Below are 11,164 nucleotides of genomic sequence, written 5' to 3'. Positions count from 1 at the left end.
CAAGGTGTTCTTTTCATGAAAAGCCAAACTATATTCCTGTCCTGAGTGCTGTTTTAGTTGCCTAACAACTATCAGCAGTATGTAGCTCAGTGCAGCTGGAGGGTTGGCTCAATTTCCCAGAAGGTACAGTAAATAAAAATCACTAGAAAACATTGCATGGAATGAAAAGGTTGTGGAGTCTCCACCTTTGGGGAAATTCAGAGCCTGACTACAGACAGTCCTGGGCGACCTGTTCCACCTCCCCCACCTGAGCAGAGCTGTGGATTGCATGCCCTCCAGAGGTCCCTCCCAGCCTCAGCTGCTCTATGATTCTGTGAAATTGCTTTCTTAGTCTAATCAATTATTAAAAGTCCAGGAGACTACACGGCTATCCTAGCAGAACCCTATGAGTTTTTCAGCATTCATTTATCAAAAAATGGGGTTTCAAAGCACTGCAAAGCAACAGGCTCTTCCAGCACAACCTACGGTCTTGCTTTAGCAACAAGAAACCAATTCTTGTTATAAACTTCCCTTGGAAGTCCACCAAGGACATCCTGCTCAATTACATTTTGCTACAGGAACATTTTTTTTAAGTTTCTGCATTGACGAAGTTGAGATTCTTCTACTTCAGCATTGTCTGCAGCCACAGGATAGCTGCAGAACAAGAGATGTGCAGTGCAGATCACTCTTGTGATCTTCTTTATAAACCTGCTTTCAAGCGTGGGATTAGGGAAGAGAGAAAGGAATATTTTAAGTGAAGTGAAATACAGACAAACTGAAGCTAACTACAAGCATTCAGAGCTGAGGTATTCATCAACTTCAATATATTCACTTGGCTGGGAAGTGTTTTTTGTCTGCATGTGTTCTGTTATCTTTCAGAACAGTCCATCATGGGATGCCTCCCAGACAAAAATCTCCGCATCACCCAACAAAACAGCTTTTTTCTTTAGAGCCAGCAGAGCTGTGTGAACAAAATATTCTGATAGCCTTTCTAAAGACGTGTTAAACAGAAGCTGATCTTAGTTTATGCATGTATGATAAACTCAATATCCTCCACTGCGCTCGTTTGTTAGATAGTATTCTGGGCATAGAACTTCAACAACATGCCAACCTTGGTTATAGTTTTCCCTACTTCATCTCATATAACCTAAATTTCTCAGATCCCTTTATGAAGAATGATGATGAATTCTCCGATGGATGATGTTGGAAGCCTGGTTTTTAAGTTGCTTTGGCTCCAGTCTTTCTGATTCAGCCCTTTGCTGTGTCAGTTGCCACACAACTGAAATATAGATTTTTTTTTTCAGTCTTGCTGGTTCATCTATTTCCATGTGTTAGATTTTATTTGGGTTCATATTATATATATAAAGCACTATTGCGATCATATTCATTACGTAAGTTTTAAGCAAGGACAATTTTTCTTGAGCAAAATGGTTATCTCAAACTTTCAGACTCTATAGATAAGCAGACAGCCCTGCCCTTCCTGTGACGAACATAAGGGCTGCAAGATAGAAGACCTGTTGTGGACGGTCCTGGGACTCAGATTCTCAGCAAAACATACTTTTGGTAAGTGTGTGCATTTGTCTGAGTATAGGCTGCTGAACGTTTGTTGACTACCTTAAGTAGAATCCAATGATTAGACATTAAGAGAGCACTGCGAAGTAGTGCACCTCTACTTTGTGAGAAACAAAGCAGAGAGCAGTTCTGGGGGAGGCTGGGTGTGAAGGATGTTCAGATCCATCCAGGAAATTTCATCCACCTCTCATCCGTGTGGGTCTTTGTTGGTAAGCTGCAAATTTCCTCAGAAGAGCTTTAGGCAGATTGCAGGCAGTGTGCCTGCAGGTGTCCGGAGGTGCACCGTGTTGGCTAATCGCAGTAATGCACGGGGCTGCTCGCTGTGCTCCCCAAAGCCAAACCCCTGCTTAGAGCTGGGTTGTGCTTCCACGTCTGCCACTTAAAGAGGCAAATTTAGTTAGGATGGAAGCTTTGTGGAAATGATGACAAAGCAGTTGAAGTGTACCTATAACTTTAACAGAGCAGACAAACACGATGCAGAACATTGTGCAATGGCCAGTATTAACAAACAGCAAAGTCTGCATCTCCTACTGTGGCTCCCACGACTGCTACTATGCTAGCTATTAGAGTGAACTGTGATTTACACAGTGGAGGTTAGAGTTCTGATTGCTTATTGCACGGGCTTTACCTTATAGGAGAAGTCCTTTGTGCAGGCAAAATAAACACAGTGCTTCAGACACGAAGTAACATCCTGGCCTGTGGAAATCCACTGCAGAACTGAGAAAAGCAGTGTTCCATTTCTGTTCCATTGGCAGAATCTGTTAGGATCACGCAATAGAAATGTGAGGCCTGCTGGCTTTCCTATAGAAGATAGAGTCAGAGGTGGTCCTGTTGGATACATAATGGGCTGCTCCTTGCCTCGGTCCTACAAGCAAAACTCTATCTGTGTTTTAAAGAGATGGAAAAATACAAAGCAAAAAGTCTTTACTATTAGGCAGCTGAAGCTCAACAAAAATGACAGTTAACAGGCTTGTGTCCACTTAGAGAGATCAATCCCCCAGGGAAGCTCAGTAGCTGGGTTGAAGCACCAGATGAGAGGAGAGCAGCTACTCTGTCAGTCTGTCTTGTTTGTAATCAGCTTTTCTTGTTAATGTCTGAAATCCTCTGTAAGTCAGGACCACGGCAGGATCTGTAGGCAAAATTGAATTGAAGTGCTTTGCAGCCCCCTCTTAACTGATAACCTAAGTGCTCTGCATGGAGCATCCCTATCCTTGGGCTGACACCAGAGATGATGTGAAGAAGAAACCCTCACCAGTTTAGCCAGAAAGTGCAATGAAGCTGGTGAGAAACTTTAATTATCAAGAAATCAGACTTCCAGATACTTCCAGCCAGTTCTTGTACTACAGCACATATGCATTCGTCTCCTTACCTTGGACAAAAGCATCACCACACTTGTTCACAATAAAAAATGTTTCTACAGAGTCCCTCAGCCCAGCACATCCCTACCACACACTGCTGCAATGCCCTGCAGCCAGGACTGACCCGCCGTGCTGCTGAGCTCCCTGTGCCCTCGGCATTTCCAACCTGCACAGCAGGGTCCATGCCCAGTACCCAGAATTACCACTCAGAAACTCCTTGCTGCACCAGTCTCCGTCACGAGCAGCCCATAGCTTTAATTGCTGTGGGTACCTGTAGCTTTGTGGTTGATAGCAGGGCAAGAACAGAGCAGAACAAGATTGCTAAGTGAGAGTGTGGGAATGCACTGGGAACAAGAGTGGAATCACGGAGGAACAGGAAGGGTGGGAAGCAGGAATGTGAGAAGAGAGGGCGACTGAGAGATGCAGACCTTGGGATGCTTTGGCCGTGTGTTGTGGTTTCCCTATACCTGGTGCCAAGTAACAAGGCTTTTTTTTTTCCCCCTAAATTCCAAACTGTCCTTTAGAGCGTTGAAAATGAAACATTTTTACTATGATCTATTTTTATTCATATTGAATATTTTTCTCCAGACTTCAGCCAATAAAACTGATCCCATTTTATGTTCAGAGTGTTGGGAGCTGAAAAGCTGAAATAATTTTTATTTTCTGTACAGCAGTCTTTTTCTGAAATATGGAAATAATTAGCTCTCAATACGTACCGGCTTCTTTTAACTAAATTAGAATATTGGATCAAGTTTCACTTAAGTTCTAGAAGCCAAACGCTATCGGCTCTCTCTATCGAAGAGCCAAAGGCTCTCCTCAAAGCCAGGGAGCAGAGAAAAAGCTGAGTCTGGGCCGTCCTCCAACCTCTCAGCCTGCTCCCGAGGGAAAAAGAGCTGCCTGGGACGAGCGGGAGCAGCCCAGGGAGCTGGATTTGTGCCCAGGCAGCACTGCGTGCCTCGTCCTGCCAGAGCACAGCGCGACTCCCCTGGGACGGGAGGAGAAAGATGTTGGGAGGGCCTGGCCTGGTACTGCCAGAGGGTTTCAGAGAGATTGGAGCTAAGAGAAGATTTTTGTCCTGACTGCCTTACGCATTTCAACGTTTTCTAATGCAAAGACACAAAAATAAGTGCAAAGTGCAGCAAGAGAAGGGACAGAGGAGTGGCACCGTTCACCTTTCTGCAAAGCTTTCACCCGTGCGCTGAGGTCAGTGCCTGGCTTCGTGTCTGACAAACCACGTGCCAGCTTCCCAGTGTCCTGGGCTCAGCTCAGCTTTGGTACAGCACCCCAAAATTCTCACATCCCTGCAGTACAGCTCTTTTAAAGGAAACAACAATTGCCTGACACCAGCTGGCACCTCATTTGAATGTCCTCCTCCTGTTAATTTCTGTGTCTTGAAGGCTAGCTTCTCGCCCGTTTCGTACCAAACAAGGACACGCAGCCTCTTTCTTTATTTAACGGGGACGTGGTTATGAGCCATTCTTTGCTGGCAGAACGAGCCGCTCCTCCCCAGCACGCAGCGGCTGCTGGCCGGGCAGCAGCTCCCGCACCGCCCCGCTCAGAGCGCGGCACCGCCGTGTGGGGAGGTTTAGGAAAAGCCACAGGGGCAGATGGCGAGCTGAACTTGTTTGCGTGCATTTTCCAAATACAAGAACATCGTGGGGCTCGTTCTACGCCGTGCCTTCTGCGGTTTGCTTTAGCCCAGGTGCCCGGCGGTCGCCGAGCCGCGGTGCTGCGCGGGCAGCGGTAGGTGGGGAGGAATCCCAAAGCGGCTGCGTGGGAGAGGCGCAGCAGTACCGGCAAAGCGCACGGCCGTTCCAGAGACGCGGGCGGCGGCGGTTCCCACCCCGGGCCGCTCGAGGCTCCATTCCGCGGCGCGGGGCGGCCGGGGCGGGCGACGCGGGGGCGGTGATGCCGGGGGGGCGGGGCCGTCGGAGGCGCGGGGCGGAGCGGCGCGGGGCGGGGCTCCCGGCGGCCTCGGCAAGGCGGGCGGGGCGAAGCCAGGGCAATCTGTGCCGCCTCGGGCTCGGCCTTTCCTCCGCTCCGCCGGCTCCAGGTAACGACCACCCCGGCGGCGGCACCCCGCCTCGCGTGCCCGCGGGCTCCCGGCGGAGCTTCTGCCGCGAGGCGGAGCCGCCCGGCCCTGTCCTGCTCTGCCCCGCGGGACGGGGCCTTCCGCGGCGGTGGGTGGGCGGCTCCCCTTTCTCTCGCCGGTTTCCTCGCGGAGCTCGCCGTGGCTCTGTCCGGCCCCGCGCCGTGTTTATCCGCCTCGGGGCGGCTCCATGCGTTGCGCGGTTCTGGCGGGGCGCGAGGCGGATGGCTGTGAGGCACCGACGTTGGGCCTCTTTGGCGCTCGGAGCTGTTTGAATCCGCGCTGCTGAGGCCGGAACGGCGGGCAGATGAGATGAGATGCGCGCCGTGGCCGCCCGCGTTCCGCTCGGCCCGCATGTTGGAGATTTTCTTGTCATAAGTGCTGCAGCAGCTTCACCCCCTGCTTCCGAGGAATTCTCGGTGTTGCCTCGGCGCGCGGCCGAGGAGCTGTGGGGCACCGAGCGCGCCTTCTGTGCCCCTCGGGCTCCTGTGTTGTTAAAGGCATCGGCCCTGCATGCAGCGCTGCCTGCCCGTGCTACACGACAGCAGAGATGCCAGGAAGACGATCGGGGGCTGCAGCACCTCCCCTATGAAGACAGGCTGAGGAAGCTGGGCTTGTTCAGCCCGGAGAAAAGAAGGCTGCAGGGTGACCTCGTTGCAGCCTTCAGTACCTAAAGGGAGCCTACAAACAGGAGAGGAATCAACTCTTGGAAAGGGTTGATAACTGCAGGACAAGGGGAAATGGTTTGAAGTTGAGGGAAGGGAGATTTAGGTTGGATGTCAGGGGGAAGTTCTTGACAGAGAGAGTGGTGAGGTGCTGGAACTGCTGCCCAGGGAGGCTGTGGATGCCCAGTCCGTCCCTGGAGGTGTTCAAGACCAGGTTGGATGGGGCCTTGGGCAGCCTGGGCTGCTATTAAATGTGGAGGTTGGTGGCCCTGCCTGTGGTTGTAGATTCATGACCCTTGAGGTCCCTTCCAACCCAGCCCCTTCTGTGATTCTGTAACATCATTTCCACAGCGTCTGGGCTGTGGGGCACAGGGCTGTGCTCTCTGTGGTGCTCAGCTTTGGTCCCCCCCTGTAGCAGAGGAGCAGAAGTGCGGTGAGGCACGGGGCTGTTTGGAGGCAGTGCCTGTTCTGGAGCGAGCTCGTGAAGCTTTATGTCTGATAAGGGGAAGAAGCGCTTGGTTGGCCTTGCTGCATGTTTGCTCTTCGTTGAAAAGCAACGCTGTCTGTCACATGTTACAGAAAAGGAGAATCTTCACCAGCAAACTGCAGGGCTGATGCTGGTTTGGATGCTCGCAATCTCTTTATCTCACTGTCTGGTTGTCAGATTAACATCTGACAATTAAAAAAAAAAACACCTTTATTTTACTTGTTTTTCTTGTTTTTAAAAACTTGTCTTACAGCTTAGCAGCCCGCTGGTTGAGCTCAGCGCTCTGCTGAGCATAGAAATGAACACCTGATTTCCTGCCTTGCTCTCAGGGCTGTTATCTGTCCATGTCAGCCCTGCAGGTGCTGGGGGTCGTCTGTCGCTCCTCCCAGCTCCACATGTCGGCACATGTGGCTCGGACCCACGGTGCCAGCTGCGGGCCGGGAGATGGGTGCATCATGCACGATCAGAGTGCTGGATTCCTTTTTTTCCCCTTTTTTTCTGGTAGAGAGTTGCTTGGAGTTGCTTTATGGGGATGCGGGCGCTCGGTACCGCGTGCCTTTCGTTAGCTCAGCTCGATAAACACGAGGACCGCGTTGCACGAGCTTGAAAAAGAGTGCTTTCCCCGCAGCTCCGCGCGGGAGCCGACGGCAACAGCCCGTGGGGCGGCCGCTGGCTCCGAGCCGTGCTGCGCTGCGCCGGGCGGCCCTGCGGCGCCGTGGGCCGGCGGCCATTTTGCGCTGCGCGGGCACGCGGCGGGATCCCCGCGCACAGCGCCGTGCCGGCCGCTCCTCGGCGGCGGTTCCTGCGGCGCCGCTCCTCTCAGCACCGCGCGGCAACGCGGAGCTCCGCGCCGTGCGGAGCGCTGACCGCCTGTGAGGCGGCCGGCCGCGGAGCTCCGCGTAATTTCCGGCTGGGAGCGTCGGTTTGATGGCCGTGTTGTTGTGTTTTGTGTCAAAATGACGCCGGTTGTTTGTTTTTAATCGAGTCCTGCTGTAGCACGGAGCTCTTTGCCCTTCAGCCTGTTGGAACTTGTAGTGATTGGAAGTACGGAGCGCTTCATGAGGCATCGATTGACTGAGGAATTTGCCTTTAATACCGAAAAGAGAAACCTTACTGGTTATTCCAAGTAGTACAAAATTTGAAATTGCAAATAAAAATAGCTTGCTCTCAGGAACCGTACGTGACATGCTCTGCTTCCACTGCTGTTAATAATTTATCCAGAAGTTGCTTTAACTTTGTAAGCATGTGAAATCATAAGCAAATAAGCTCCACTAGGTGGGCTCTACGTCAAGTATTGCTATCAACATCTTTCTAAAGCTTTAAATGTGTTGTCACTGCAAAACCTCCAGGCAATTGATTTATTTTACTGTTAGTATTTGTCCCACCCCCAAAAAGAGATATTGCTAAAGCATTGCTCAAGTGCTGCCTTGCTTCCTTTGTGCCCGCTGCTGTGGCCCAGCAGTTACCAGTTGCAGGGTGCTCCAGCAATTACAAATGCTTTTCTGGGTCTTAGAAAACCGAAACCAAGTCTCCTGCTCAGTAACTTTCTGGTGAGTAGTTTGACTCTGTGAGATGGTGTTTTTTCTTTGTCACAAAGGTGCTCTTGAGGAAGTGCTGAGATAGAATTGTCCACATGCTCAAAGAAGCATATGAGGATGGGGCTTATCTTTGTCCTTATATGTGCTTGTAGTGTATATTCAGTGTGTATTTGGTGCTGCTTCTGCTCTTCTGACCCTTCTCTGCTTCAAGGCCGCTATCAGAGCATCTCATTGTCTGCAGTACAACCAAGGAAGCTTGCTACAGTGCTTCTGGGGCTTTGTTAAGGCTGTCCAGTTCTGAAAGTGATCATCAAATCAGGTAAACAGGCTCATGAAGTAGTGGTGTGGCCTTGTGGCACTCAGACACTTGGTATTCCACGTTCTCCAGGAAACAGCCAAGGGACTTTGTTAAAAGGTAAATTCTGCAGCGCTGATTACAGGAGTCTCTGGGCTTCCTTGTGTTCTGCCCGACTCAGAATTTGCTTGAGTTGCAAGAGGGAGCTGATGCTTGAGATGATTGTTGTCATCTGCTTCTCTAAGCAAACAATCCAGCTGTCTCCTCAGTAGAAGTTTCGAGGTCATTTATAAGTTAAGAGTGATGGCAGTGATGTGACACAGCTGTCTAATCTCTGCTTGGGTTTTGGGTGAAGTTTGTGCTTCTCTTCAGTCGCCTTTAACTTGTCTTAAACATTTCTGTTGGTACATTTTTAGGCAATTGAATGTTTTATAGGCTTTCCGAAGGAAAAAGCTATGCTTAGTTTGCACCTGGTGAAACTGACAACAGAGCTCAGGCCTACATGAATCTCAGTCTGGACGAATCCCTGGAGACCTAAGTTGTAAGTCTCATGAGCCCCCAGATGCTGGAACTGGAGCTCTATTTTGTGTCTAGCTCTCATGGCTTTAAAATTCCAAATTATTCAACTCTGTTTTTTTGCTCCAGTTGTATGTGAAAGTTTTGTAAACAAGAGGAATTAATGGGCTGGACAAAGAAAGGAGTGCTGTCAAGCACAAGTGAACAAATTAGAGGGTTACTGCTTTCCACCACACCTGCTCTGCCCTGTAGCTCTGCTGTAATACATACAACACTTCCAAATAAAGTGAGTTCTCTTAAATCAATCTGAACCTGGCAGCCAGATTTAAAAAAAAAAAGTATATAAATCCAGATTCATAGTAAATTTGAAGTGCCTGTTTTTAAAAACTGTGGTGGTTATCCCTGAGAAGATTATTCTTGAGTTGTATTTAAGGCAGTTAAGGCAGCTCCATCTCTTTGAAAATGAAGTAAATGTTTTTCCTTTTCAGTATGAGTTAATTTTAGAGAATCAGAAAAACAGAGAATGAGATAAAATTGCTGAATCTTGTAAGAGGGGTCTGTGGCTGTGGGGTGGTGGACTCTTACTTGTGCTGGAGATCTTGGTGCTATGAAAACCAGCTGTTGCTAGAGCCAGTATGAGTATAGTCAAGGTTTTTCATTTAGCAGTGCCACTGTCACATATGCGTTTTACAGAGCTCAATGTTGTGTTTCAAGCTTTATCAAATAGGGAGTTCAGGTTCTACCACTTAATTCCAAGTAACGAGTGAGCTTTTGGAGAGGGAGAAAAGAACAGGAGAAGCCTGAGCCAGTGTGTTGTTTTTCAAAGCCTGCCTCTGCCCCGTCCACGTGAGCAGCAGGAGGAGCTGGGGAGGTGTGGAAGTATTGGGGCTGTGTGGGAAAACACTGCTGGATGTCAGCAGCATGACATAACGGGTGCTGAGCTGCCAGTTAAAAGCTAAGGATGTCAGTGCAAACTGAACAGGGGTGCTGCCCCAGTTTAGATCAGCCATTGTCATAGTTCTGAAGTTTCATCATTTTGAAATTCACTGTGTTTCCACTTCCACTGCTGGGGGAATTGCTGCTCTTTGGCCTCCATTTTTCTATGGTCTCAAAGGAGGGCTGTTTGTTGTTAAGGCATGGCAGCAGTTGTTTGCTGTAGCACTATTCTGTGCTTATTCCAGCACACTCAGACTGCCTTGCCCATACTTCTTCACTATTGGTTTAAACTTCCACTAAATAAGCAACAAGTTTGGAACAAGTGAGGGAAAGATCGTTTAAGGGAAATGTCATCTTTGAAATCTCCAAAAACAAATGTGTGAAGAGCAGAAGAGAGACCTTTCTCCTCCTCTCCACAGATGCATGGGAGGTGCCTGCATTCAGGAAGCTGCAGCATTTAGGTCTGTAAGTTGTGATTTAGAAACAAGCAGGAAGTTCAGCTGTCAGCAGCAAAGGAAATGTCCTCCTGCTTCATTGCCATCGGGATTTGGAGGCTGCAGAGGGAGTGGTAAAGGATTTCAGTGTGACATGCGGAGGTTCCCTTTTGAACTGGCATTAGCAGTGCCTGGGACTCCCTGTGCTTGTTACCTTTATTTTTCTATGCTTTTTTAGGTAACTGTACAACTAAAGACTCCTTCAGAATCACAGACAGCATCCCTAATGTGAGATGCCTGTTGATATTTTGTTTACAAGAATTAAAACGTAGCCAGGGACACGTATATTTTAGTTAGGCACGTCAGTGCAGTTGTGTGGAATATCCTTTCCTGTTGTTGAAACAGAAGCCATCGATGAGCTGGAAATAGCCAGGATTCTGCTCTGCTAACCATGCCCATGCAGAACAGCCAGACCTCTGTTGTTAACCATGAGTAACCTACTATCAAAGAACCTCTTCTAGGAAAGCAACATTTTTCTCATGGCAAATTGGGTACTGAGGGTCTCAAGGATTTTTGTTTTGTTTTGCAAACATTTTGAAATTAAAGGTCAGTTTACATAATACTACAAATAGTCACACGATGCAGCACCATCAGGTTTTTCCTTCCTGAAACTCTGATGCCTTTTGAAGATTTTATAGAGGGTTTTCTGTTTGTGTTTTTGTTTTGTTTGGGGGCACTGTGTTTTTTTTCTTTGCCTGTTGGCACTGAGGACAGTTCTAGCAATGTGAGTCATTTTGCAGTTGGCTCTTCTGTAAGGGTGTGTACCCAGTGTTTCTATTACTGCAGCAAGTTAACTGTTAACAAATATAACAAGTCAATGTGAAACACGTGAAGCCTCCTTGCTGCTGGCAAGTGGCATTCAGAGGGTAAAAGGATTTGAATATATGTAAAAACTTGTCTCAAGTTTCATGTACTGAGCTTTGTTGGTGCGTAATGCAGCTGTGCTGTGCTCAGCGGCCTTTTGAAGCAGAGCTCTGTGAAGAGACCTGAAAGCACAGCGAGGAGGGGCCAACATCTGGCTGCTGAGCTGCTGGGCCTGGTAGTATGATGAGTTCACGTGGAAGTGGTGCAGCTTTGCTGTGATAAAAGCCTTGGCTCATGTTACTGCACGGTTCCAGAGAACTCGGAAATGACTTGAAGGAGGCTATCATTAAAAACCCACCAGCAAAGCCCCCGGCCTGCAGTCGGAAGTAAGCTGAGCTCCGTGCGGGGCTGATAAGGGCTGTGCAGCTCTG

Source organism: Tetrao urogallus (genome assembly GCF_951394365.1).
Source record: "Tetrao urogallus genome assembly, chromosome: 15".
Taxonomy (NCBI): domain Eukaryota; kingdom Metazoa; phylum Chordata; class Aves; order Galliformes; family Phasianidae; genus Tetrao; species Tetrao urogallus.
Note: the sequence above shows the minus strand (reverse complement) of the source record.